The sequence below is a fragment of the Anser anser genome (genome assembly GCF_964211835.1).
Source record: "Anser anser genome assembly, chromosome: 1".
Lineage (NCBI taxonomy): Eukaryota > Metazoa > Chordata > Aves > Anseriformes > Anatidae > Anser > Anser anser.
This window is the reverse complement of record NC_139720.1, coordinates 89,739,877-89,762,341: the sequence shown is the minus strand read 5'-3', so window position 1 is coordinate 89,762,341 and position 22,465 is coordinate 89,739,877. Positions and strand designations below refer to the sequence as shown.

The following is a 22,465-nucleotide window of genomic DNA, read 5'->3' as shown; positions in this document are numbered from 1 at the left end:
AGCCTACTAGCATGTCGGAATGAAGCATTACATCCAGCATCAGACAGAGCTAGGAAACACAAGCCAACTGCATGTACAGAAGTCCATACGACCAGACAGGTTGCATCTTAGGTAGTCAAAAGACCTGGCCAACGTCATTGGGAGGATGCTGTCTACTATGGTGGAAAGGCCATGGTGATTAGGGACGGTTCCTGCTTGCTGGATGAATGTAAAATTCACACCTGTTATCAAGGAGGGCAGGACAGAAGGATCTGAGGAGCTCTGGGCTGGTCAGCTTCACTTCAGGAACTGTGAAGATGATGGAGCAAATCCTCCTGGAAGCCATTTCCAGGCACGCAAAGAATGAGGTGACTGGAAACAGCCAGTGAAGACTTACCAAGGGCAAATCATATCTGGCCCAAATATCTCCTACAATGAGATGAGCAGTTGTGTTGTTTACCTTGACATTAGCAAGGCCTTTGCCACAATTGTAAACAAACCGGTGAGATAGACTTTCACAAGCGAGTGATAAGGTGGTTGAAAGCTGGGTTGGCTCAAAATGTTGTGATCAATTACACAAATTGATCAAAAAATGACAGTGCTGATTGCTGGTGGCATCTCTCAGGCATTGATAATGATGCCAGTGCTGTTTCACCTCTCTATTTACAAACTGGAGGATGAGATACTGTGCACTATTAGTAAATGTATGGTAGCAAGTTGGGGTGAGTGTTTGCTGTGCTGGAGGGCCCAGAAACCTTTCAGAGGGACTTCAGCAGGCTGCATAAATGGTCTGGTTGGTACCTCCAGCAGTTCAGCACAAGTCGTTCCCACACCCAGCCCCCAGGCTGGGGTGACTCCATGCCACAATACAGGCTGGACCTAGAGCGGAGAAAACGCCTTCAGAGAAAAAGCCCTAGGGTCCCTATGGGCAGCAGGTCGAACACATTAGCTTCCCCTGATTAGCTGTTTGGCACCAGTGAGACAGCACCTGGAGCGTCATGCCTGGTTTGGGGCTCCCCGGCACCAGAGATGCTGAGGTACAGGAGTGAGCCCAGCAGTGGGTCGCTGCTGGTCAGGGGCTGGAGCACACGGGGGCAGGAGGAGATGCTGTGAGAGCAGGGCTTGTCCATCCTGGAGAAGGGTGGGCTGAGGGGAGGGAGCCCTTAGTGCTGCCTGCGTTGGGATGAGAGGCAACAGGCAGAAGTGGGAGCATGGAAAATTCAAACCTGATATTAAGAAATATATATATTTTTTTCACCTTAGAAGAAACACTGGAATAGGTTGCCTGGAGAGGTTGTTTTCTTCATGTCATGATTACCATATACTCCACGGCTCGTTTTAATGTACCCTTTGTCCTTGCAGAATACTTCAGCTTTATCCTTCTGAAATTTCTACAGGGAAGAGAGCATTTTGTTGTCATTAGCAGCACTATGAGAATGATAGGGTTCTGAACAGAAAATGCAGTAGAATGGACAGGCAGGGAATGAGGCTGAACACTTTAATATCAGGATTTTCTAATGGATTGCCTGAAATGCTTTGCAACTGTAGAAAGGCACGTCCCTAAATAAAGAAAGCCGCTCCTTGGGGAGTAGAATTCACCTGGAAAACAGTTTTCAAATATTTCTGTTGCACAGAAATTCCCGTCCCCACTCCTTCCTCCCACCCCCAGCTGGAAATAATTTTTCTTTCTATTCAGAATTAGCTATAAAGTGTGAAATCCTGACCTCGTCAAAGCCACTTTTGATATCAGTATAGTGAGAACTTCACTCTGCCTTTAGGAAGTCTTGAAATATTTTTGAAAATGAGATGAAGCTATAAGTAGTGAAAACATGTACAGCAATTCCTGTTAGTGACTTCATGGTATAAGGCCATTCAGGTTAAAGACTGATAAAAATGTATACCTGGTATGTGTACAAAGATATGTTCTCACCCATGTGCACATGTACATAAACATATGTGTTCAAAAGGGCTGACCTAATAGATGGGACTCCAGCTTTGGTGAACTCTGGTCAGGATACAGCCCTACACAGGAGGAAGTACAAGAGAAGAACCTAGAAACTCAGGTAATATCACTTGGTTTTGATGGATGTGTTTTTTAAGGGCACTGTTGTACATATGGTAATTGTTTTTTCTTATCCTCTGACAATGAGTTTCTGCAACACAAATCTGTCATCTCTTCTGTCTGCTTAATTTTGCAGATGTGTTGAAGTACCTCAAATAAATAAGAGTAATCAGAGAACGACAGGATTTGCAAGATAAAGTGGGTGCTTACCTGTTTGGTTTGCCATCTGCTTTACTTTGGACCAAATACCAGCGTATTCAGTCCAAAACAACAGTGTGTATTTCTTTTATTATCTGTGCTGCCTGCCTCATATTTAATCAGATTTTTGTTATTTTATTACAGCTCTTTACTGATATGAATTAGGTAATTAAAAGTCCTCTAGAAAAAATTTAACACCTGTTCTGTGCCTTAAATATTGCTCACAAAACTCAGAAAGCTGTGAAACTTTATTTTACTGAACAGATCATTATTATTGTAATGTGAAGTGTTACACTTTCTTTGCACTTCTGTTTTCTGAGGAAGCTGTTGAAGTCTGAGGGAAAGCTGGCTGCTGCTGGCTCTAATTGTTACAAATTATGTCAAAATTATTGCAGCAACAGAGAGGATTTTTTTCAATTTTTATCTATCTATCTATCTATCTATCTATCTATCTATCTATCTATTTTGTGTATGAAAGTGATGTTTCCATGTTGAAACAAAGAGTTGTTAGTGACTAGTTTTTAAACTGATAATTTCAATTGGCTTTACTCCATCAACCACAAGGAAAACACCTGGTGACTGTTTAATCCCAGCCAACTCTTGTTAACCTTTTGGCCTTCACAGCAACTATCAGCAGGGACCAAGTCAGTAGTACTAATAAACTGGCATTAAAACTTCCACCTGCTAATAACATCTTATTGCTTTTCAGTATTAAATAAAAGGAAATGATCTGTTTAATTACAGTCAAAGAAATTTTGTAATGCTGCACTGCTTTGGATGGTGGTAATAATGATGAAATGAATTGAGGGCCATAGCTACCTGAACTGATGGCTATAAAGGTAAGCTAGAATGACAGCAGCTATAACATGGTGGCTCTTTGTCTGTAGCAAATGTGAATTACTCTTAAGAAAACATAAACTAGGGATATTTTCAAAAATATCCATAGGCAGTTGTAAGCAAAATTGTATCTAGTGATTGATTTTATCACTGATGCTTCCCTTAATCGTTTCACTCTACTGATATTTCTTAGCTTGGTGGTTTTGTTGTTGTTGTGTTTGTTGTTTTTTTTACCCTGTTTGCAAAAAGGCTGAGTATGAATCACTTATTCCACCCTAAATGAAGTTGCAGCAGTGAAACTTGGTTAAACTTTACAAAACCAGGGTCGGTTCAGCTGAAGTTCTGCTTTCTTGGACTTGTCAGCTCGTTTTCAGTATTCCTTCGCCCTCTCCCTCTGGCTGTTCACGAGGTCCTCTGAAGCCCAGGTCCCCTGGAACTAGCACATGCACACCTTTCCTTACGTTTTGTAATCCTTCATTGCAGTTACGTGTTATAGGCTGAAGAGGGTGTAAGAGGGCCTGTTACTCTCCTGGTTTCTTCACAGAAGAAGACCCCTCTTGAGAAAGGCACTGATGAACCGAGACCTCGGGGCGGGGGGGGAGTAAAGGAAGCTCTTGAGCCAATTGTGCTATCTACTTCAATATTTATTTCTCACTCCCATAGCTCCCTCACAAGCCATTATAGTATTGCTTTTTCTCATGTCTGTGCTGTACTTTTTTTTTTTGTTTCCAATGGGTACAGTACAGACACTACTGACTTTAACACCTGCCTAAAAACTGCTCGTCTGGAGTTTTCCTTATATTTAAGGAAGTCTCACGTGGGATGTAGGCCGAGTTAGCAATCTAGTCTTTCCAGATGTGCATGCTTCTTTGCTTCATCTTCTAATTCCTACCCAGATACCTTAAATATTCTAGGATAAAATTACCTGGATGTTGAGTCACCAATAACACAGCTCTTTTTCCCTGGAGATCTGGTCTGCATTTTGAAATGGGGAATACACATACCGTTTCCTTTATCATATTGTAAGTGAAAGATGCTATGCCCTAGTGATGGGTAGTCTTCTTACCTGTTCCAAAGTGGCCAGCTTTGCAATGTTCTTTTCAGCAGGAAATTATTTCATTTTGATATTACAACCTGTCCAAATTCCAATAATTCTAAAGCCTTGAAATATACAGAGATCATCAAAATTAAGAATACCCTTTTAAAAAGAGGTGTAATGCAACAGTACTTCACTCTTAATTGTCTGGTGGGATGTTTAATATGTGGGAGTGTTTGGACCAATAAGCTCATGAATGGCTAAATAAACGGAACACGAAGCATATAATATCCATTGCACTGGCCACAGACCAGCAAATTAATGGGTTACACAACATGTTCCATCGTCTCATGACTTCCAGAGAAAGAAGGACCCAGGTGGAGGAACTATAAAGTCAAGGCAATCTTGGTTCATGTCAACCCTGTTTCACAAACTTAACTCTTGTATTTATTTCTGCTGTGAGCTTTGGCTGGGTTGTCAGCATTATGCAACATTACTGTGGCAGACTGTTGAGAGACAATAACTTCAAAGACAGTAAATCTTTAAAAGGACAGAGGAAAACACTAATGCTATACATGCTGTTTGAGTGTTTATAGCTTTGCTTTTTTTTTTTTAATTCTGTTTTGCAGAAAAACTGTTGGGAATACTTACACAACTGCCATCCTGCTTTTAAAAAGAAAACGGATTTCTTAGCTTCTCCTTTCTTGTTTTTCCCCTTTCTTGATCAAGAGGTAGACAAGTTATGTTTCTGTCAGGGGCCTGTTTTAAAAGCATCTGGTGAACTGTGTGGACAGGGGAATAAAAGGCCATGATAAACTACTTAATACAAAATAAAATGTATAATTTGCATGGGGATGATTTCCAGCGAGCAGAGTCATTGCATGATGCACATCTTGTTGCTAAAGATCATCAGGTTATGACAGGTAAGTCAATCAAACATTATGATTTACCGACATCTGCAAGTGTTCTAAGTAAGTTGTCTCAAATTTGCAGGGTAGGCTGTGTGCCTGTGGCTTAATGAAGTTTTTAATTGTTTCAGTCAATATCAGTGAACTAAGATATACTACTCTGAACGGTGCTTTGGTGTGTGGTCTCTCAGCCTGCTGATTTCAGTAAAAAAAAAACAAACAACTTTGCAGCTACAAAACTGCAAGTCTGTGCATTTTTGTGTGACTCATTTTAGGAAATCAGTTATACAGTTGTTATTTTGCATGACACATCCTCTCATATTAATGTTTCATTTGCCCACTTGCCGAGGCGACCGGCTCCGGGGCAGACGCGTGCTGCAGCGGAGCGCGGGATCGGGACAGGCAGGGCTATTTTTCGGGCATCGAGCCTACGTGAGGGAGCCGCCAGGCACCGGCAGCCCTCGTGAGGGAGGCTGACGAGGCGTAGGCGGGGCCAGCAGCGTCAGCGTCAGCTCCTCCCCCCGGCCGTTCAAAGGCAGCCCTTAGGGAGCGCGAGCGACCAGGAGCGCGGCGACCAGGGCCGGCAAACAGGGAGTGACGCGGTGGGAGTGACGCGGCAGTTAGCGAGGCAGTTGGCGCAGGCAGGGCGGGCAGGCAGGGCGGAGCGCTCACACCCGCCCATAGGGACAACTCCTCTAACGACACTCTCCCGTCAGCTGGGCTGCGATGGTCTCCACCAGGCACGGTGCTTTCTCTAGGAAGTCAGTGCACACCCAGACCGACTGCCCGTCCAAACATGCGGCAGTTCAGGTCTCCGGATGCGGGGAGTGTCTGAGCCTCTTGCTGCCATCGGCGGGGGGCAGAGAGACTGCTTGCGTGAGGTGCGAGCAGGTGGACGACCTGGTCCGCATGGTGGCGGAGCTCAAGGAGGAGGTGCAGAGGCTGAGGGATATCAGGGAGTGCGAGCGGGAGATAGACTGGTGGAGCGACTCCCTGCAGGACCGGAGGGAGAGGGACCAGGGTGAGACGCCCCAAAGGGGGGTGGACCCCCTGCCCTGTTGCCATCGGGCAGAGGGAGGGGACCTGCGAGTTGAGGAGGAATGGAGGCAGGTCCCTGCTCGACCTCGCAGGAGATGCCCTCCCCTTCCGGCACCGCCTTCCCAGGTGCCCTTGAACAATAGGTTTGAGGCCCTGGAGCTGGAGAGACCGGTGGGTGAGGATGAGGTAGGAAGCCTACCCGGGAGGATGCCTGAGGTGAGGAAGTTGACTCCACGCCTCAGGACTGCCTCCACCAAGAAAGAAAGAAGGGTGATTGTTGTGGGCGACTCCCTCCTCAGGGGAACGGAGGGCCCTATTTGTCGGCCTGACCCCACACATAGGGAAGTCTGCTGCCTCCCTGGGGCCAGGGTCAGAGACGTTACCAGGAAGCTTCCAAACCTGGTTCGCCCCTCTGACTATTACCCGCTTTTGATAGTCCAGGCTGGCAGCGATGATGTTGAAAAGAGAAGCCTCAGGGCCATCAAACAGGACTATAGGGGGCTGGGACGATTGGTGGAGGGAGCGGGAGTGCAGGTGGTGTTCTCGTCCATCCCTACGGGGGAAGGGAGAGGCACGGAGAGGACATGGAAAGCTCATGTGGTTAATAGGTGGCTCAGAGGCTGGTGCCAGCATAGAAATTTTGGGTTTTTTCACCATGGGGAGCTTTACTCGGCACCCGGCCTGATGGCCCCAGATGGGTCTCTATCTCCAAGGGGAAAACGGATCCTAGGCCAGGAGCTGGCGGGGCTCATAGAGAGAGCTTTAAACTAGGTAAGAAGGGGGACGGGGCTCAAACAAGGCTTGTCGGAGCTGTGCCGGGGGAAACAATGGCTAGGCCGGGGAAGAAGGCGATGGCCCAGCTGAAGTGCATCTACACTAATGCACGCAGCATGGGTAACAAACAGGAGGAGCTGGAAGCCATTGTGCAGCAGGCAGGCTACGACTTGGTTGCCATCACGGAGACGTGGTGGGACCGCTCCCACGACTGGAATGCTGCAATGCCTGGCTATCGGCTCTTCAGGAGGGACAGGCAGCACAGAAGGGGAGGTGGCGTGGCTCTCTACATTAGAGAATCTTTCGATGTTGTAGAACTCCAGGCTGGGAATGATAAGGTTGAATCCCTGTGGGTTAGGATCCGCGGGAAGGCCGGCAAGGCTAGCATCCTGGTCGGGGTCTGTTATAGACCGCCGAACCAGGATGAGGAGACGGATGAGGAGTTTTATAGGCAACTGACAGAAGTTGCAAAATCGTCGGCGCTTGTCCTCGTGGGGGACTTCAACTTCCCGGACATATCCTGGAAACACAACACGGCACAGAGAAAGCAGTCTAGGAGGTTTCTGGAGAGCGTGGGAGATAGCTTCCTGACGCAGCTGGTCAGTGAACCTACCAGGGGTGGTGCCCCGCTAGACCTTCTCTTCACAAACAGAGAAGGACTGGTGGGAGATGTGGTGGTCGGAAGCTGTCTGGGGCAGAGTGACCACGAAATGGTAGAGTTCTCTATTCTTGGCGAGGCCAGGAAGGGGACCAGTAAAACTGCTGTCTTGGACTTCCGGAGGGCTGACTTTGAGCTGCTCAGGACGCTGGTTGGCCGAGTCCCTTGGGAGGCGGTTCTGAAGGGCAGAGGAGTCCAGGAAGGCTGGGCGCTCCTCAAGAAGGAAATCGTGATGGCACAGGAGCGGTCCGTCCCCACGTGCCCAAAGATGAGCCGGCGTGGAAGAAGACCGGCCTGGCTCAACAGAGAGTTGCGGCTGGAGCTTAGCAGAAAAAAGAGGGTTTATAATCTTTGGAAAAAAGGGCGGGCCACTGAGGAGGACTACAAGGATGTAGCGAGGCTGTGCAGGGAGAAAATTAGAAAGGCCAAAGCTCATCTGGAGCTCAACCTGGCTACTGCCGTTAAAGACAACAAAAAATCCTTTTACAAATACATCAACGCGAAACGGAGGACTAGGGAGAATCTCCATCCTTTACTGGATGCGAGGGGAAACCTAGTTACTAAGGATGAGGAAAAGGCTGAGGTGCTTAATGCCGCCTTTGCCTCAGTCTTTAGCGGCAATACCGGTTGTTCTCCGGACACCCAGTGCCCTGAGCTGGTGGAAGGGGATGGGGAGCTGGATGTGGCCTTCGCTATCCATGAGGAAATGGTTGGCGACCTGCTACGGAGCTTGGATGTGCGCAAGTCGATGGGGCCGGATGGGATCCACCCGAGGGTACTGAGAGAACTGGCGGAGGAGCTGGCCGAGCCGCTTTCCATCATTTATCGGCAGTCCTGGCTATCGGGGGAGGTCCCGGTTGACTGGCGGCTAGCCAATGTGACGCCTATCTATAAGAAGGGCCGCAGGGCAGACCCGGGGAACTATAGGCCTGTCAGTTTGACCTCAGTGCCGGGGAAGCTCATGGAGCAGATTATCTTGAGGGTCATCACGCGGCACTTGCAGGGCAAGCAGGCGATCAGGCCCAGTCAGCATGGGTTTATGAAAGGCAGGTCCTGCTTGACGAACCTGATCTCCTTCTATGACCAAGTGACGCGCTTGGTGGATGAGGGAAAGGCTGTGGACGTGGTCTACCTTGACCTCAGTAAGGCTTTTGACACCGTTCCCCACAACATTCTCCTCAAGAAACTGGCTGCTCGGGGCTTGGACTGGCGTACGCTTCGCTGGGTTAGAAACTGGCTGGATGGCCGGGCCCAGAGAGTTGTGGTGAATGGAGTCAAATCTGGTTGGAGGCCGGTCACTAGTGGAGTCCCCCAGGGCTCGGTACTGGGGCCGGTCCTCTTTAATATCTTTATTGATGATCTGGATGAGGGCGTCCAGTGCACCCTCAGTAAGTTTGCAGATGACACCAAGCTAAGTGCGTGTGTCGATCTGCTCGAGGGCAGGAAGGCTCTGCAGGAGGATCTGCATAGGCTGGAGCGATGGGCTGAGGTCAACTGCATGAAGTTCAACAAGGCCAAGTGCCGGGTCCTGTACCTGGGCTGCAACAACCCCAAGCAGAGCTACAGGCTGGGAGATGAGTGGCTGGAAAGCTGCCTGGCCGAGAAGGACCTGGGAGTATTGGTGGATAGTCGGCTGAATATGAGCCAGCAGTGTGCCCAGGTGGCCAAGAAGGCCAACGGCATCCTGGCCTGTATAAGAAGCAGTGTGGCCAGCAGGTCGAGGGAAGTGATTGTGCCCCTGTACTCGGCTCTGGTGAGGCCGCACCTCGAGTACTGTGTTCAGTTTTGGGCCCCTCGCTACAGGAAGGACATGGACGTGCTCGAGCGAGTCCAGAGAAGGGCGACCAAGCTTGTGAGGGGTCTGGAGAACAAGTCTTACGAGGAGCGGCTGAGGGAGCTGGGCTTGTTCAGCCTGGAGAAGAGGAGGCTCAGGGGCGACCTCATCGCTCTCTACAGTTACCTGAAAGGAGGCTGTAGAGAGGTGGGGGTTGGTCTATTCTCCCACGTGCCTGGTGACAGGACGAGGGGGAATGGGCTAAAGTTGCGACAGGGGAGTTTTAGGTTGGATGTTAGGAAGTACTTCTTTACCGAAAGGGTTATTAAGCATTGGAACGGGCTGCCCAGGGAGGTGGTGGAGTCACCATCCCTGGAGGTCTTTAAAAGACGTTTAGATGTAGAGCTTAGGGATATGGTTTAGTGGAGTACTTAGTGTTAGGTCGGAGGTTGGACTCGATGATCTTGAGGTCTCTTCCAACCTAGAAAAATCTGTGAATCTGTGAATCTGTGAATCTGTGAATTTGTGAGAAAACTTCTAGTTTGCCTCTATGGCCACATGCCCTCCTTCCTAGTCCTGATATTATAGGGCATTTCCAGTAACACAGACAAAACTTGAAATCAGACTTCGTAAGATTGTATCTGCTGTGCTTGACTCCACCTTGCTTTCTGGGTCTTGTATAGCTTTATCCTACTTAAAATCTTTTCAGTGTAGGGGCAACTTGTTTATTCCCTTTGGGTGCTTTTGCCCTGATGTTACCAAAGGTAGGAAAGACTTTGGAGAAAGTAATATGGTACAAATCTAAGTGGAGATGAAGGGAAATTAAGTGGCTGTCTGTCATTGGTAGTGACAAAAAATTGTAGAGGTGTAACTTCGGAGCATCACTCTCCACTTACATGAAGTATATCACTCTCAGCTTACATGTACCCGAACCTACCTTCCCAGGAGATAAAACCTCCAGTATAAACTTTGCCTATGAGCTAATATAGTTTTTCTTAATAAAAATAATAGGTTTGAAAAAAGGTAACTACAGTGATGTTTATAGCCAAGAGACACAGAAAAGAAAAACATTTCAGTGCTGGTATGATGGCTTGATGTTAGAGGGTCACTGAAATCAGAGTAGGAGTCAAATCTCAGAAAAGGGCAATGTTTTTGAACCTGCTGTTTGAACTGATATTTAGCAATAAACTTTCCCAAAGGAGAACTGTCTGCTTTGAAAGACTTGATTGTTTGGGAGACAATTGTTCCAACAATGTGGTTATAGATGGTTGCTTTCCTCTCTGAAAAGGAGGGGGCAAAAGCAGCACACTCAATGGATCAGGAAATGGGAAAAAGCATTTTGAGGACTTATGGTTGTAGGGTTTGTTTTGTATTTTTTGTTTTGTATTGTTTTTGCTAAGACTTATGACAAGAAGGCAGAGAGAATGGATGCCTGGTCACTGAAAGTGAACATAACTCCCGAGCTGGAAATGCAAAATCCTGGGTCAAGCAGATGGTTTCTTTGATGGGACGGAATACAGAACCAGTCTTGCAAAGGATTTGTTTTTTGGAATCGCAGCCAAAGGCATGAATATATGAGGAAATAGCTGGTTATATAGCAATGTGTTGGGGCAGAGCAACAGACTGTACATGGAATAATAATTGGGTTGGTCAAATGCCTTTCGTGCCTGAGGCATGTACTCCAAAGCACTCAAAGAGCAGCTAGTTAAATGCCTGTAGCATAGCATCCAGGCGGTCAAACAAAACCTCTCTACAGAAAATTGTACAAAACACAACTTTGAGCAGTCACGCTACTCAAACCATCAAGCTATTCAATCTATCCACTGCTTTTTTCCAGAGAGTGTTGTAGGATCTTCTTCTAGCTGATGTGATGTGGCTGTTGCTCCTCCTGGCCAACGTGACACAGAACTTAGCTCTAGCTGTTGTCTAGCTGGAACTGAAGGATGGGTGGGTCTTTAGTTTTGTTTTGGTTTTGGATTGGTTTTGATTCTGCTACTAATTGACCTGTTGAGAGGGTTCAGTAAGTGACATAAAATCCTCTCTCCTTTCTGTAAGACAAGGTGCCTCCTATTTTCTGCTCCGAAACTCGGAAAACTTAAGAGCTGCTTGCCTCACCAGTTTCTGTCACAGTGGCTGTGGGAAGCTTGTCCTCCTCAGCTTCACCAAAAGCAGGATCCAGGGAAACAAAATCTGCACTTTCTTGCTGCAGCTGACTCCCATGTTTCAGGGTTTCCTGTAAGAATGACAACAGTGCTGGTGGTGCATGGGAACTGTTGTCAAAAATGTTTTATGGAGGGAGTGTCATATATTTTACCAAGCTCACACTCAGGTCACCCAGATAAACCCCAAGAAATCTCTGAACACCAGGACACCCTCCCACAGGCTGGGGAGCCATCAGAGAGGAGCAGGGTCAGGGCCAGGCCAGGCTGTGGCCCTGTGAGTGGCCTGTCTCTGTGAGGCCCATGGTGGGCAGGGCTGTGGGAGCTGGAGCCTGGCCTTGCTGGGGCAGAGGCTGACAGCTCTGGGGGTAAGATGGGGTCCTGGGCCCTGGGCATGGCGGCGAAAGGGGACAGCCAGTGCTGTTAGGGCCATGACAGGCATTTGTTATCCTCTGGTACAAAGATAGATCTGGTTCAGGATCCTCTGTGTTACTCTGCCCAGGAGGCCTCTCTCTATAAAATCTCAGTGGAAACTTTTTCTTAAGCTCTTCTTTAACACATATTTTTCTCCTTATCTATGGGCACTGTTGGTCAAAGGAACTGTCTGTCTCTGAGCTTTGAACTGCAGCTCTATTACTACAGGGCAGTGTTGATGGTTTCTTCAGGGTTGTGTTCCTCTCTGTGTGATGGCAGTTGCAAATGGCCTGTCAAGATACTGATCTTAATCTTTTCAGGAATCATAGAATGGCTTGGGTTGGAAGAGACCTTAAAGATCACCTAATTCCACCCCCCTGCCATGGTAAGGGGCACCTCCCACTAGACCAGGTTGCTCAAAACCCCATCCAGCCTGGCCTTCAACACCTCCAGGGATGAGGCATCCACAGCTTCTCTGGGCAGCCTGTGCCAGTGCCTCACCACCCTCTGAGTGGAGAATTTCCTCCTAAACTCTAATCTAAATCTCCCCCGTTTAGTTTAGAGACATTCCCCCTTGTCCTGTCATTGTCTGCCCAAGCAAAAAGTTGCTCACTATCTTTTTTATAAGCCCCCTTTAAGTATTGAAAATCTACAATAAGGTCACCCCTGAGCCTTCTCCAGGCTGAACAGCCCCAGCTCTCTGTCTTTCTTATGAAAATGGTTCCTGTGCTGAAATGGTGGGGTGAACAGCCTTATTTCCTCAAGGGCTCGGTGGGATGCACTGAAGAGAGAAAGGAAATATTTCTCATTTTTGACAGGGAGCTTAGCCATAACTGCAATGCCGTTATGTGCTGTATATTTGCCCTGGACATTAAATATAAACATTTCTAATAAGCACAGGTCATTTAAGGAGCCAGCCTGCTCTCAGAGATGTCCTCAGTTCTTACTGGTGTCATTAGCCTCTGTGAACATCTTGCTTTCTGTTAGACTTTCCAGTATTAGTCTTTTGCCAAACTGATCTTGTTTTATGTTAGTTTATAGTCTCAAGTCTGTGGAATTCTCAGTGCTTGTCTAAAACTGGTTTTCCTACTGATTATCTATCCATCTATCTCAATGCATAGTTATCATAGTGGACCATGTAGAGCAGGGGTTCTTGTACAAGGAATTAAATTTAGAAGCTGTGGTACCTCGGACTAAAGAAATACTAAAGAGTGATCTTCATTGACAGTCTCTGGAAAGCAACTGCAGTTCTGCTTTCTGTATGTTCTTTTGTTTGCACTGGCAAAGATAGATAGACATCAAGGTAGGAAGGCTACCACGAATTTGAAGTGAACATGTGTGAGCATGCTAATGGATTAATATGTATGAAAGACACGTGGCTTCTCTTGCAAAAGGAAACACTCCCTTTGCAGAGTGTGATAAACTGTTATTTTTTTTTCCTCCTGCAACATTGCCTATAATTGCTGTGGGGAGAGAGGGGAGGAAGGCTTATATATAAAGTTCCTAGAGCACTGTTCAGTATCCACAGTGTGGATTTTCAACACTATTTTTACGCTATTTCTTGCTGAGTTAGAACGTGGATAGCTATGTGCACTTTGAAGCTGCACAAGTCCATAAGGACAGCAAATAGTCACATTCCTAGGGGGGAAATTGTGCTGTCCCTCTGCCTCTCCTCACGGAAGAGTTTTAGAATTTTTTCCCTTCATTGCTGCCCCACATTCAATCTATTTGTTGTCAACAATATTTGAAGTCACAGCGGACATGGACTTTTGGCTACTGCTGACAATTTTATATTGATGCAGTTAGATGCTCTCTTTGTAAACATTGTCCCATCCAAAGCAGAACTAATGCAAGCAGTTCTTCTGCTTGCCAATGTACAGATTGTTCCTCAAGTAAAGATCAGTCTTGAGTAGTGGGACAGAAATGTCATGCTGTGTTATAATGGCTGGGGAGTAGATCTGAAAATGAAATGCTATCTGAAATTATTTATCCAAAACAGCTAATTTTTCTGTTAATAATCTTGAGGAGCTACATAATGAATTTGCAAAATGAAAAACATAGTTTAAAGACATCAACCTTGTTCTTTAGCACTTTATGCTCATCAGTATAGTTTTAGCAACCTTCTGTACCATGTGTAGCAAAATTCTGTACTGAAGAGAGAGAGAGAGGTAAGATATTGCTTACATTTTCATTATGAGAAGATTATGATAGACTCTATCTTTACATTCAGTCCATCTTGTATATTTTAAGAGGGTTAAGAAGGTATGGGAAGGTTGCCTTACAGCTGTTCAGTCGCATAATCCTTGCCTGAGTTTATATGTTTAAACAAAGCAGGGCACTTACAAAATGTGTCCTTTTGTGCTCCTGATTTCCCTCCTGCCACAGATATTCCTGCTAGACCTAGAACAATGCTATGACTGCTTGATCTTGCTCAGAACTTACCTACACCAAAAGACTCATTTCTCACACATTTACTCTCAAATTTGCTACCCTTTTGCCTTTGTTATGGCCTTGTTATTGCAAACAGGCTCTTAAATTTTCCAGGCTGAAATTATTCTGGGGAGAACTGGGAGTCAATGAAATTTAGAGGTAGCAATAGGAGAGCATATAAACACTCTGCTGAGGACCTTAAAAGAGAATGGTGAGGCCTTGAGATACAAATGAAGTGGCTGTATTACATCCTGTATGCTGAAGTGCATCTACACATGCATCTGCTTCTTGATTTTTAAACTTCTGTCCATTAACCATTTGCTTCAGTTCTGTCCGACCCATCTTGGGTGTATGTCCCAAACACAGTGGGAAAGATTCTGTCTCAAGGGAGCCCAGCTTTACCTCTGAGCGGATAAAGGAGTGTGCGAGGAGAGCAGTGGCAAAAATTTAGGGTGTGTCGCTGATTTTTGTGGAAGCCCATCAATGTGCTCCTGATCTGGTACTGAAACATGAATTGCTTGTCACTGTTTCTGCTGCAGTTTTCACTTCCTTTGCAAGTGACGTGTAAGCATCATCTGAGAAGAAAAAATTGCTGTTGTTGTTTTGTTTCAGTTGTAAGACAAGAGTCAATTTCTATAGGAAAATTCCAACTCTTTGAAATTTATCAGCAGAGTGAGTGACAAGTCAGTCTTTGGGAGGAAAAAAGAATTATGCCCTAAAATGTACAGTAGTGACTGTAGGACATCCTATCACAGATGACTAGTATTGTGCACTCTTTCATAGCCTTTAAAGCATTGCTCGGCTTTGCAATGTGCACATAATTTCTAGGAGTCTATTTTTAAATAATTTTGTTCGTTTTGGTGCTTTAAGATCCTGTGAGCTCACTCTTTAAATAATAGCTCCTCGCCAACATTCCTGTGTGCATTGTGGCCACTGTACATATTCAGGTAACAAAAGTCTTTTGAATATGATTTTCAAAGTTTCCTGATTGCACTTTAAGAAACCACCCACCTTTCAGAACCTTTGAACTACGTGAAATGGAAAAGAACAAATCTTTGACAAGTCATAATAGTGAAGGTTAATTTTGAAGCAGTATGTATGTTTACTGCTTCTTAACGGAGTATCTCACTGCTTTGCATGCTACTTAGTTGTTTCTGGAGCTCAAGAAACACTGCTTAAAAGGATTAATTTGGCAGGCACTCCTGAGACTTTGGAAGGTAAACAACTGTTTCTTTACTGTCAATACAGCAATTAAGGTCCAGAAGATTAAAAAAAAAGAAAGTAAATGCAGTTTTGGCTCCTACAGTACACCGATGGCTTAGTGATGCTTTGCATATTTAATGAGGTGCCTTAATGATTTTGGAGCAGCAAAATCCACATCAGAAGTGAAAACTTAAATATTAGTGGACTGCAGAGTATGAGTCATGTGATGCCCGGAGTTAGGCTGGCAGGGTTTCTTACTCTCAAGATTGGTGTCAGATTGTTTTGGCAAATGACATTTCCTTCACATGCAAGGGATGTGCTGCAGCTGTCCACCTGTCTGAAGGTTTTCTCCTTTGACCTCTTCTAACAACATCCTTACCAAGATTTCCTTCCAGTTCTGGTTTTGTGTACAAAGAGAATGAGGAGTCTTCCAGTGAAGTTATTAAAACTGGTTAAAGCAGCATTACCACAATTTAAACTGTGAGTTTCAGAGATACTGAGGCAGTCCAGAGTGACATTAAAGAAAAATATGTCAATCCCTTCACACCCATTAAGACAGATGGGCCATCTTCATTCTTAGCTGCTTTGTTCACTGCATAATGCACAAAGTAGCCTTAAGTTAGGGTTTAACATCCCTGCTGTTTTTCTCCTAGTCTCTTCTTTTGGGCAGCACATTTATCCTTAAAGGGGCGACTATCATGTCTCTTCAAATATAACTTCAGAGGATTAATTACATTGTTTTTTTCAAGTGGGTGGGCACTTAGGGGAGGTTTAATTTGAATTTGGAGATTAAAAATGTCTGAAATTAATTCAGAATGCTGTATATGTGATACTATAATTGATGAAGCTGGCAGTGTTACCTGCACATAGTGGGAGGACAGCTCTACTTTCACAATTTTCTTCCCCACCTATCCCACCACCCCAATGCCGTTTCTGCTGTTTCTAATCCCAAGCCTGTTTTGCTTCAAAGTTGGAGTAGGAAAGAGATCTTCCTTTGAAGAAGAAGAGCAATGGAGAAGCAGGTTTTGAACAAGATCCTAATATACACCTTAGGGAGCTCTTCATACCTTTATTTTGGCACACCAACGTTTCTAAAGTGGCAGTGTTAGTTTCAAGTCCTCTGGATTTTCTTCATGATAAATTCAGGAAGAAATAAATACGATCGCTCTACTAGCTAAGTGAGGAATTTAATCCGTTCTGCCTTGTCTTCATTTACCTGTCCTGCTCTATCAATTTTACCACGTTGAAGCGCAATTTAAAGAAATGCTGCCATAGTGCCAGGACAGCTCAGTTGTTTTCCAGAATGGCTGATGGAAAACTATCTCACACTGCAGAGCCCTCTTCCTGTGGAGGTGCAATCTCCTGTCCTAATAGTGATACCACCGGGAAGAAAGTTGGATGTACACAAGTTTATGGACCCAAATTGGATGCATCCAGGGTTGCTGAGGGATGCCATTTATTGTCTTGGAAAGATCACGGTGACTGGGGGAGGCTCCTGTTAGCTGGATGAAAGCGAACGTCATGTTAGTTGTGAAAGAGCAAGAAGGAGGAGGATTTGGTGGGCTACAGGCTTGTCAGCCTCACCTTAAACCCCATCAAGATGGTGGAGCAAATCCTTTGCCTTTCAGAGGCTGGAATGAGCCTGGCAGGGGCCTCCTGCAGCTCAGCAAGGGCAACTTTCAGCAGGGCAACACCAGCCCCATCCTGGGCTGTGTTAGCAGGAGTGAGGGCAGCAATCCTTCCTCTCTCTTTGGCACCAGTGAGACTGCAGCTGGAGCACGGTGCCCAGCTGGGGGCATCCCTTCAGAGATGCTGAGGTACAGGGGTGAGTCCAGTGATGAGTCGCTGCCGGTTGGGGTGGTGGAGATGGAGTCAGGCTCTGGTGTTACTGGGGTAGCACGCGAGAAATAGCACGTGTTGTAACATGGGAATTTCAACTGGGTATTAGGAAACATCCTAGCTGTGGCAGGGCTACATGCTCATTGTGTATCCTGGCTCTTAGTTCCTCTTTCACATTTGATTCTGCTTGTCAGAGCCAGCAACTGCATTAGAAATGCATTCCTCTTTGTTTGGATACTACTGGATATTCTATATATGCAGATTTATCTGTGCATTTCTGACTTTGCTTTTGTGACTTTTCCAATAAGGTCGAATTACACATCTGTTTCCTCTTCCCTGCTGAAACCCTCTTCCACCCAAATGTATAATTTTTTGTTCTACATCCTTTTGTTCTCTAAAATCCTGCAGAAACTGTGCAGGACGTTCTTTGAACAGTGTGTTTTTTTGAAGAATTTTTTTTGGCTTTAATTTCATTTCCAAAATGTTCCCTGGGAGGAGTGTTTTGGTTTGGAGCTTTAATCTTTATTTGTGTATGTGATTTCTACTGGTATAATTGTGTGAGGAGGGTAATCCTCTTCCCTCTTACCCATTCAACTTTTATCCACACAGTTAAACTGTTTTCGTAATAATTCCTAGGGGATATATTCTGCCATTCCTTTGTGAGGAACCTTTTATATGCAGTTTTGCATATTTTAACTGCAGTCACCCTTTTATGGATCCACCTTTATATTTTAACCTTACTGAATTGCTTGTGCTCTTCGGCTGTCATTTGTTGACAAGATCAAAAATGTGATTACTTTTCCAAGTAGTGAAATTGCTTTTGAAGCAGCAACGTACAGCAACTCTCAATATATATATATGTATATAAGAACAAAATGGCCACCTATCATCTTCCTTATATTCATCCATAGACATCTATATTTTATTTTTTTCTTCTTGAAAGTAAAAGCTTTGAAGCCAAACATACACCTATATTGTAACTGTTGGCTATATAAAAACATATTTATCCTGGACAAATGCTCTTGAAACTGAGATTTTAGTGACCATTAGGACAGGTGACTGAGGTTTACAGCCTTGCTTTATTAAGGTGTCACTCTACTGTCTAAAAACTCACTTATCTAAAATGTAAAAGACAAGCAGTTAATGAAAGAGGCTGTACCAAGTATGTTATTTCTTTGTGAAGGCACTTATAGAAAAGAAGGCAATTGATATTCAAGTGAAGGCACTTACAGAAATATTGTTTGGACTGCTCTGAAAAGACACGGACTTTGTTATTAAAAAAAAAAGTTATTGTGAAGCTTGTGTGCGTGAAATCATTTTTTCCTCATCTGAAGTTTCCTGGTTCACTTATTCTGGGTTCTTTCGACTTAATTGCTCTTCCCAGTGTATAAAGTCACAGTTTGCAATTACTACTCAAGACCCACGCAGAAACACAACATTCCTCACTTCCCCCGTGTGATCCCTGCACTTGGCTGTGTAAAAGCCACTGTGTTGGTTCTCTGAAATAGTAATGCTGAAGTGGAAAAGACAATGCAGCAGAGAAAAAGACAAGTCCACATTTGCCTCCAGTGAAGTGTTCAGAGTGCTTCATCCTGCCTTCTCGGTGTTGATATGCTTTGCCTTAACTACCTTTTCCGCTAGTGTTTTCTGCATTCCCTACTGGGAAACTACAGCAAAGAGAATCTTTCACATGGTGTGTGAAGATCCAGAAACTCATTATGGTAGCAGCCCCGCAAGGCAGTGCTGGGAATCAAACTGTGAAATTGCAATTCCTGAAGGGCAGTATACAGGGCGACATGTTACTGTAGTTTTCCAATGGACTGAGCCGCCCAGTCATCACAACAAATGATGCTAAATCCCAGCAGCTATCCTGTATTTATTCTGTAATTTATGCTCCAGGGGATATAATCATGGACAAAAATTCCTTAAGAGAAGTTTCCCTGCAAAGTTCAGCCTTAACAGAGCAACAACCTTTCCTTCTATGAGCAGTTAATACGAAGACAGGGTTGTGGGTTGTTGTTTGCATACGGTTTTCTTGTCCCCTCCTTCTTTCCCCCATGTCCTTTCGAGTCTTCCAGACCAATAAAGAAAGGAATTTAACTACATTGCAGTTCAGGAAATTGTTACTTGACATCAATACCTACAGAAACAGATCCTGCAAATAAACGTAGAGAATTGAAGGAGCTCCACACCTATATATTCGGTGGTAATCCATGCAGGGTCATATAAGACATTGCAGATGTGTGAAGATGCGTCATGAGCACAACATGTAATGCATATATTTTAAATTTATTATGTTAATTTGAAAAAATGTGAAAAATGTGTTTCGTATGGGGGTCTCCACCAAACATTAGAAATATTTATAGACTCAAAGAATTCATTATCGAGGAGCTATAAATGATGAGGGGTAAATGTAAAGGTTCAATATCCCTTTTCCTTACAGAGTTTAACTAACATATAGATACTGTTCTTGTGGGTAAGTCCAGCTTCTTCATGTGTCACACAGTTCTTGCATGTAGTTTTGGCATGGCCCATTTATTAAGCTTTATGGTTTTAATAGTTAAAAACACATTCTCCTGTACAAACATTCATACAGAGCTGGCAAGGGTACAGTCAGTTCCTCTCCTGTAATGATATGTTTGTGCTCCCGTTGTACTAGGGCAGTGCGGGTTTCAAATAAACTGAGTCTCTGAATATTTTAGCTGATAAATTCTAGTGCATCCTTACTGGGGATGAATGATCCTTGAAATGTTTATAGTTTGGCCTAAGTTTGAATTAGATACTCCTGCAAAATGGCAAGTCTCTCTTCCATTTCAATGGCTACCTGAACCTTTCAAAGTGTTTTAGTTTGTTTGGATGCCTGAAGAACAAGATTCTCTATAAAAGAAATGCAAGTAAGTTTAATAACAGGGACACGATACTAACACAGGCAACTTTAATTACTTGCGGTAGTAAAATATATATGTATATATGTTCAGAAAATGATGACCTGACTTCCAGTTCATCCCATGTGGCTTAGTCTTGGATCTGCACCTTACTTATGGATGGGTCTGCTGATTTCAGTGGTGTTGCTACAGAAAGCAAAGCTCAGTGTGGGTTTCTGGCACTATGTGGAGACTGTTACTGTAATTCTCTCTTCAGAAATTTTCTTATTTAAAGCCCTTGAAAGTAGCCTCCTTTAGTTAGTGTCCTAGCTTTGCTTTACTCCAGAGCTAAATTTATTTCAAAAGGCTGAAAGAAGAAGTTTTTAGTTACTGGCTAAACTTGTTCATAGCTTTTGGTCCTTTTCCTAACAATAAAATGCCCCAAATTGCATCCCAGGGGAAAAATGCTGAGGAGTGGACATAGGATATGAATAACTGCTATGGAAGATACATGATTTTTTTCTATTACATAAAAATGGGTCCAAAGCTTCTTCCTTTTGTAGTTTATGCCACTACAAGAAAAATGGACATATTTTAATTTGTTAATTCCCAAACCTTTATTAAAACTGTTTTCAGGGAAGGAAGAGTAAACGAAGTTGGTAAGGCTATGAAAAAAAGGCTGCATTTCTCTGGAGGCCTCTTGGATGACAAAGGTGTTACAGAATTCTGGGAATGCAATTAGGACAGTTAGAAAAATCAAAATAAAGAATGGACTTTTAATTGTACATGTAATTAACCACTGGAGCTATCCGTCTAGGGACGTGACAAATCTGTCGTCGTTTTTTTGTCTTTGAATTCAGCCATCTTGTGCAGAAAGACTATAGACTGTAATGAACTCTTCTGATCTAGTAATCTGTAAAAGTCCTAGCTCGATACCATTGAAACATGCTGTGAAGGTGACAGAAGACACCTGACAGACTGTGGTCAAAACTGCATTTTAAATGGTGAAATTTTAATAGGGAAAAAGCTTGTAAATGGAATGCATATTAGAGTGTGTGTGGTGAAAAATAAAGCTGTGAAATCTTCTAATTTAATTTAAAGGTTACTCCTTCCACGTATTTGAATTTATCTTGCAGATAGTATTAATATGGAAATTGTGTCGTTATTAGTTTTAGTACCATAAAACGCAACTGAATGTACTGTATGTTTCACTTGTAATTGGAAAGCATTATTTAGGATGTGTTGCTAGGGAATTATGTATCAGCTATTATGCCAAAACTCAGAGGTTGCAGGAGGAGCAGTGACACTGACTAGTTTGGGGAAAGGCTGTTTCATGAATTAGCCTGTAAGATGCAGGTATTTTGCTGCTGCTGTTTTCCAGCTGGAAATGAAGCAAATTGAAAGATTAATTAGAATTGAAGAAGATAGGGGGTTCTCTGCAGGCAGCACATGGCAGGCTTCCTTTTGGATATCAGGTGCTTTTGCAGTTTTTGATCGGAAGTAGATTTAAGCTTGTAATTGCTCATCTTTTGAGGAGTTCGTTGGTTCAAGATTTCCTGCATTTGGAGTGTTGTGGTATGAAGATATTTTGCCTCAGCTATTAGCACAGTTAGACTCTGCTTAGCAGTGATTGTCAGAGGTCTTCGTCTTTCAGAATATGCGCTGCAAGTGCTGAATAGTTAGGTTGCCTATGGTGTATCATATAATTGTGTTGTTGTAGCACTGATGAAAGTTAAGATTGCGGAAATAGTGAGGTATAATTAAAAGTATGGTATATTTTGTTATTTAGTTTAATTCCTGTGAAACTTCTCTTTCATCCCAGGAAAAGTCTCTCATTATGCTCGAGAAAGCTTCCGAGATTCTCATATGTTTATATGGACGTTTAGGTAAAATGTGCACCACAGCAGAAGGAATTAAATCTTTCAGTAGTGTTTTTTGCCTTTTTCACCAATTTCTCCTCCCATACAACCAAGTTTAAAATGGCAGGGTCCCAGCCACCTCTGTTTCTGGCTGTGATGAAGAGCAGCGGCATGGCAAGCATGAGCCAGTCCCTGAAGAAAGGAGCAAAACAAGTGTTAAGGTGTGAAGCCAATCATTCTTCTCAGATATGCAACTGATCTGAGTTTCTGTTTAATTTTGTTTGTTTGTTTTCATATCCACTTTGGAGACCTGCATGTTGTAAGGAAACTGTTAAGGAATAGTTTTTGGTTTTGGTTATTTATTTATTTATTTTATTTATTTATTTTTGCAAAAGTGGCCCAGTGGCTGACTTTCACCAGCTGCCAGGCACCC

The 22,465-nt window shown here is 44.1% G+C and overlaps 1 protein-coding gene across 8 annotated transcripts in view; it reads left to right on the top strand.

The window, feature by feature from the left end:
* Positions 1-1,137: 1,137 nt before the first annotated feature.
* LOC310885740 (uncharacterized protein) overlaps positions 1,138-22,465 on the top strand; it is a 257,063-nt gene continuing 235,735 nt past the window's right edge. For 4 of the 8 annotated variants that reach the window (XR_014574950.1, XR_014574951.1, XR_014574952.1 and 1 more), the window contains exon 1: positions 2,879-3,078. The gene's annotated coding sequence lies outside the window, so the exon portion shown is untranslated. Of the gene's footprint in view, positions 2,043-2,177; positions 2,315-2,878; positions 3,079-22,465 lie in introns of those variants that run through there. The other 4 variants (XM_083809443.1, XM_083809444.1, XM_083809442.1 and 1 more) reach the window with 2 other exon arrangements.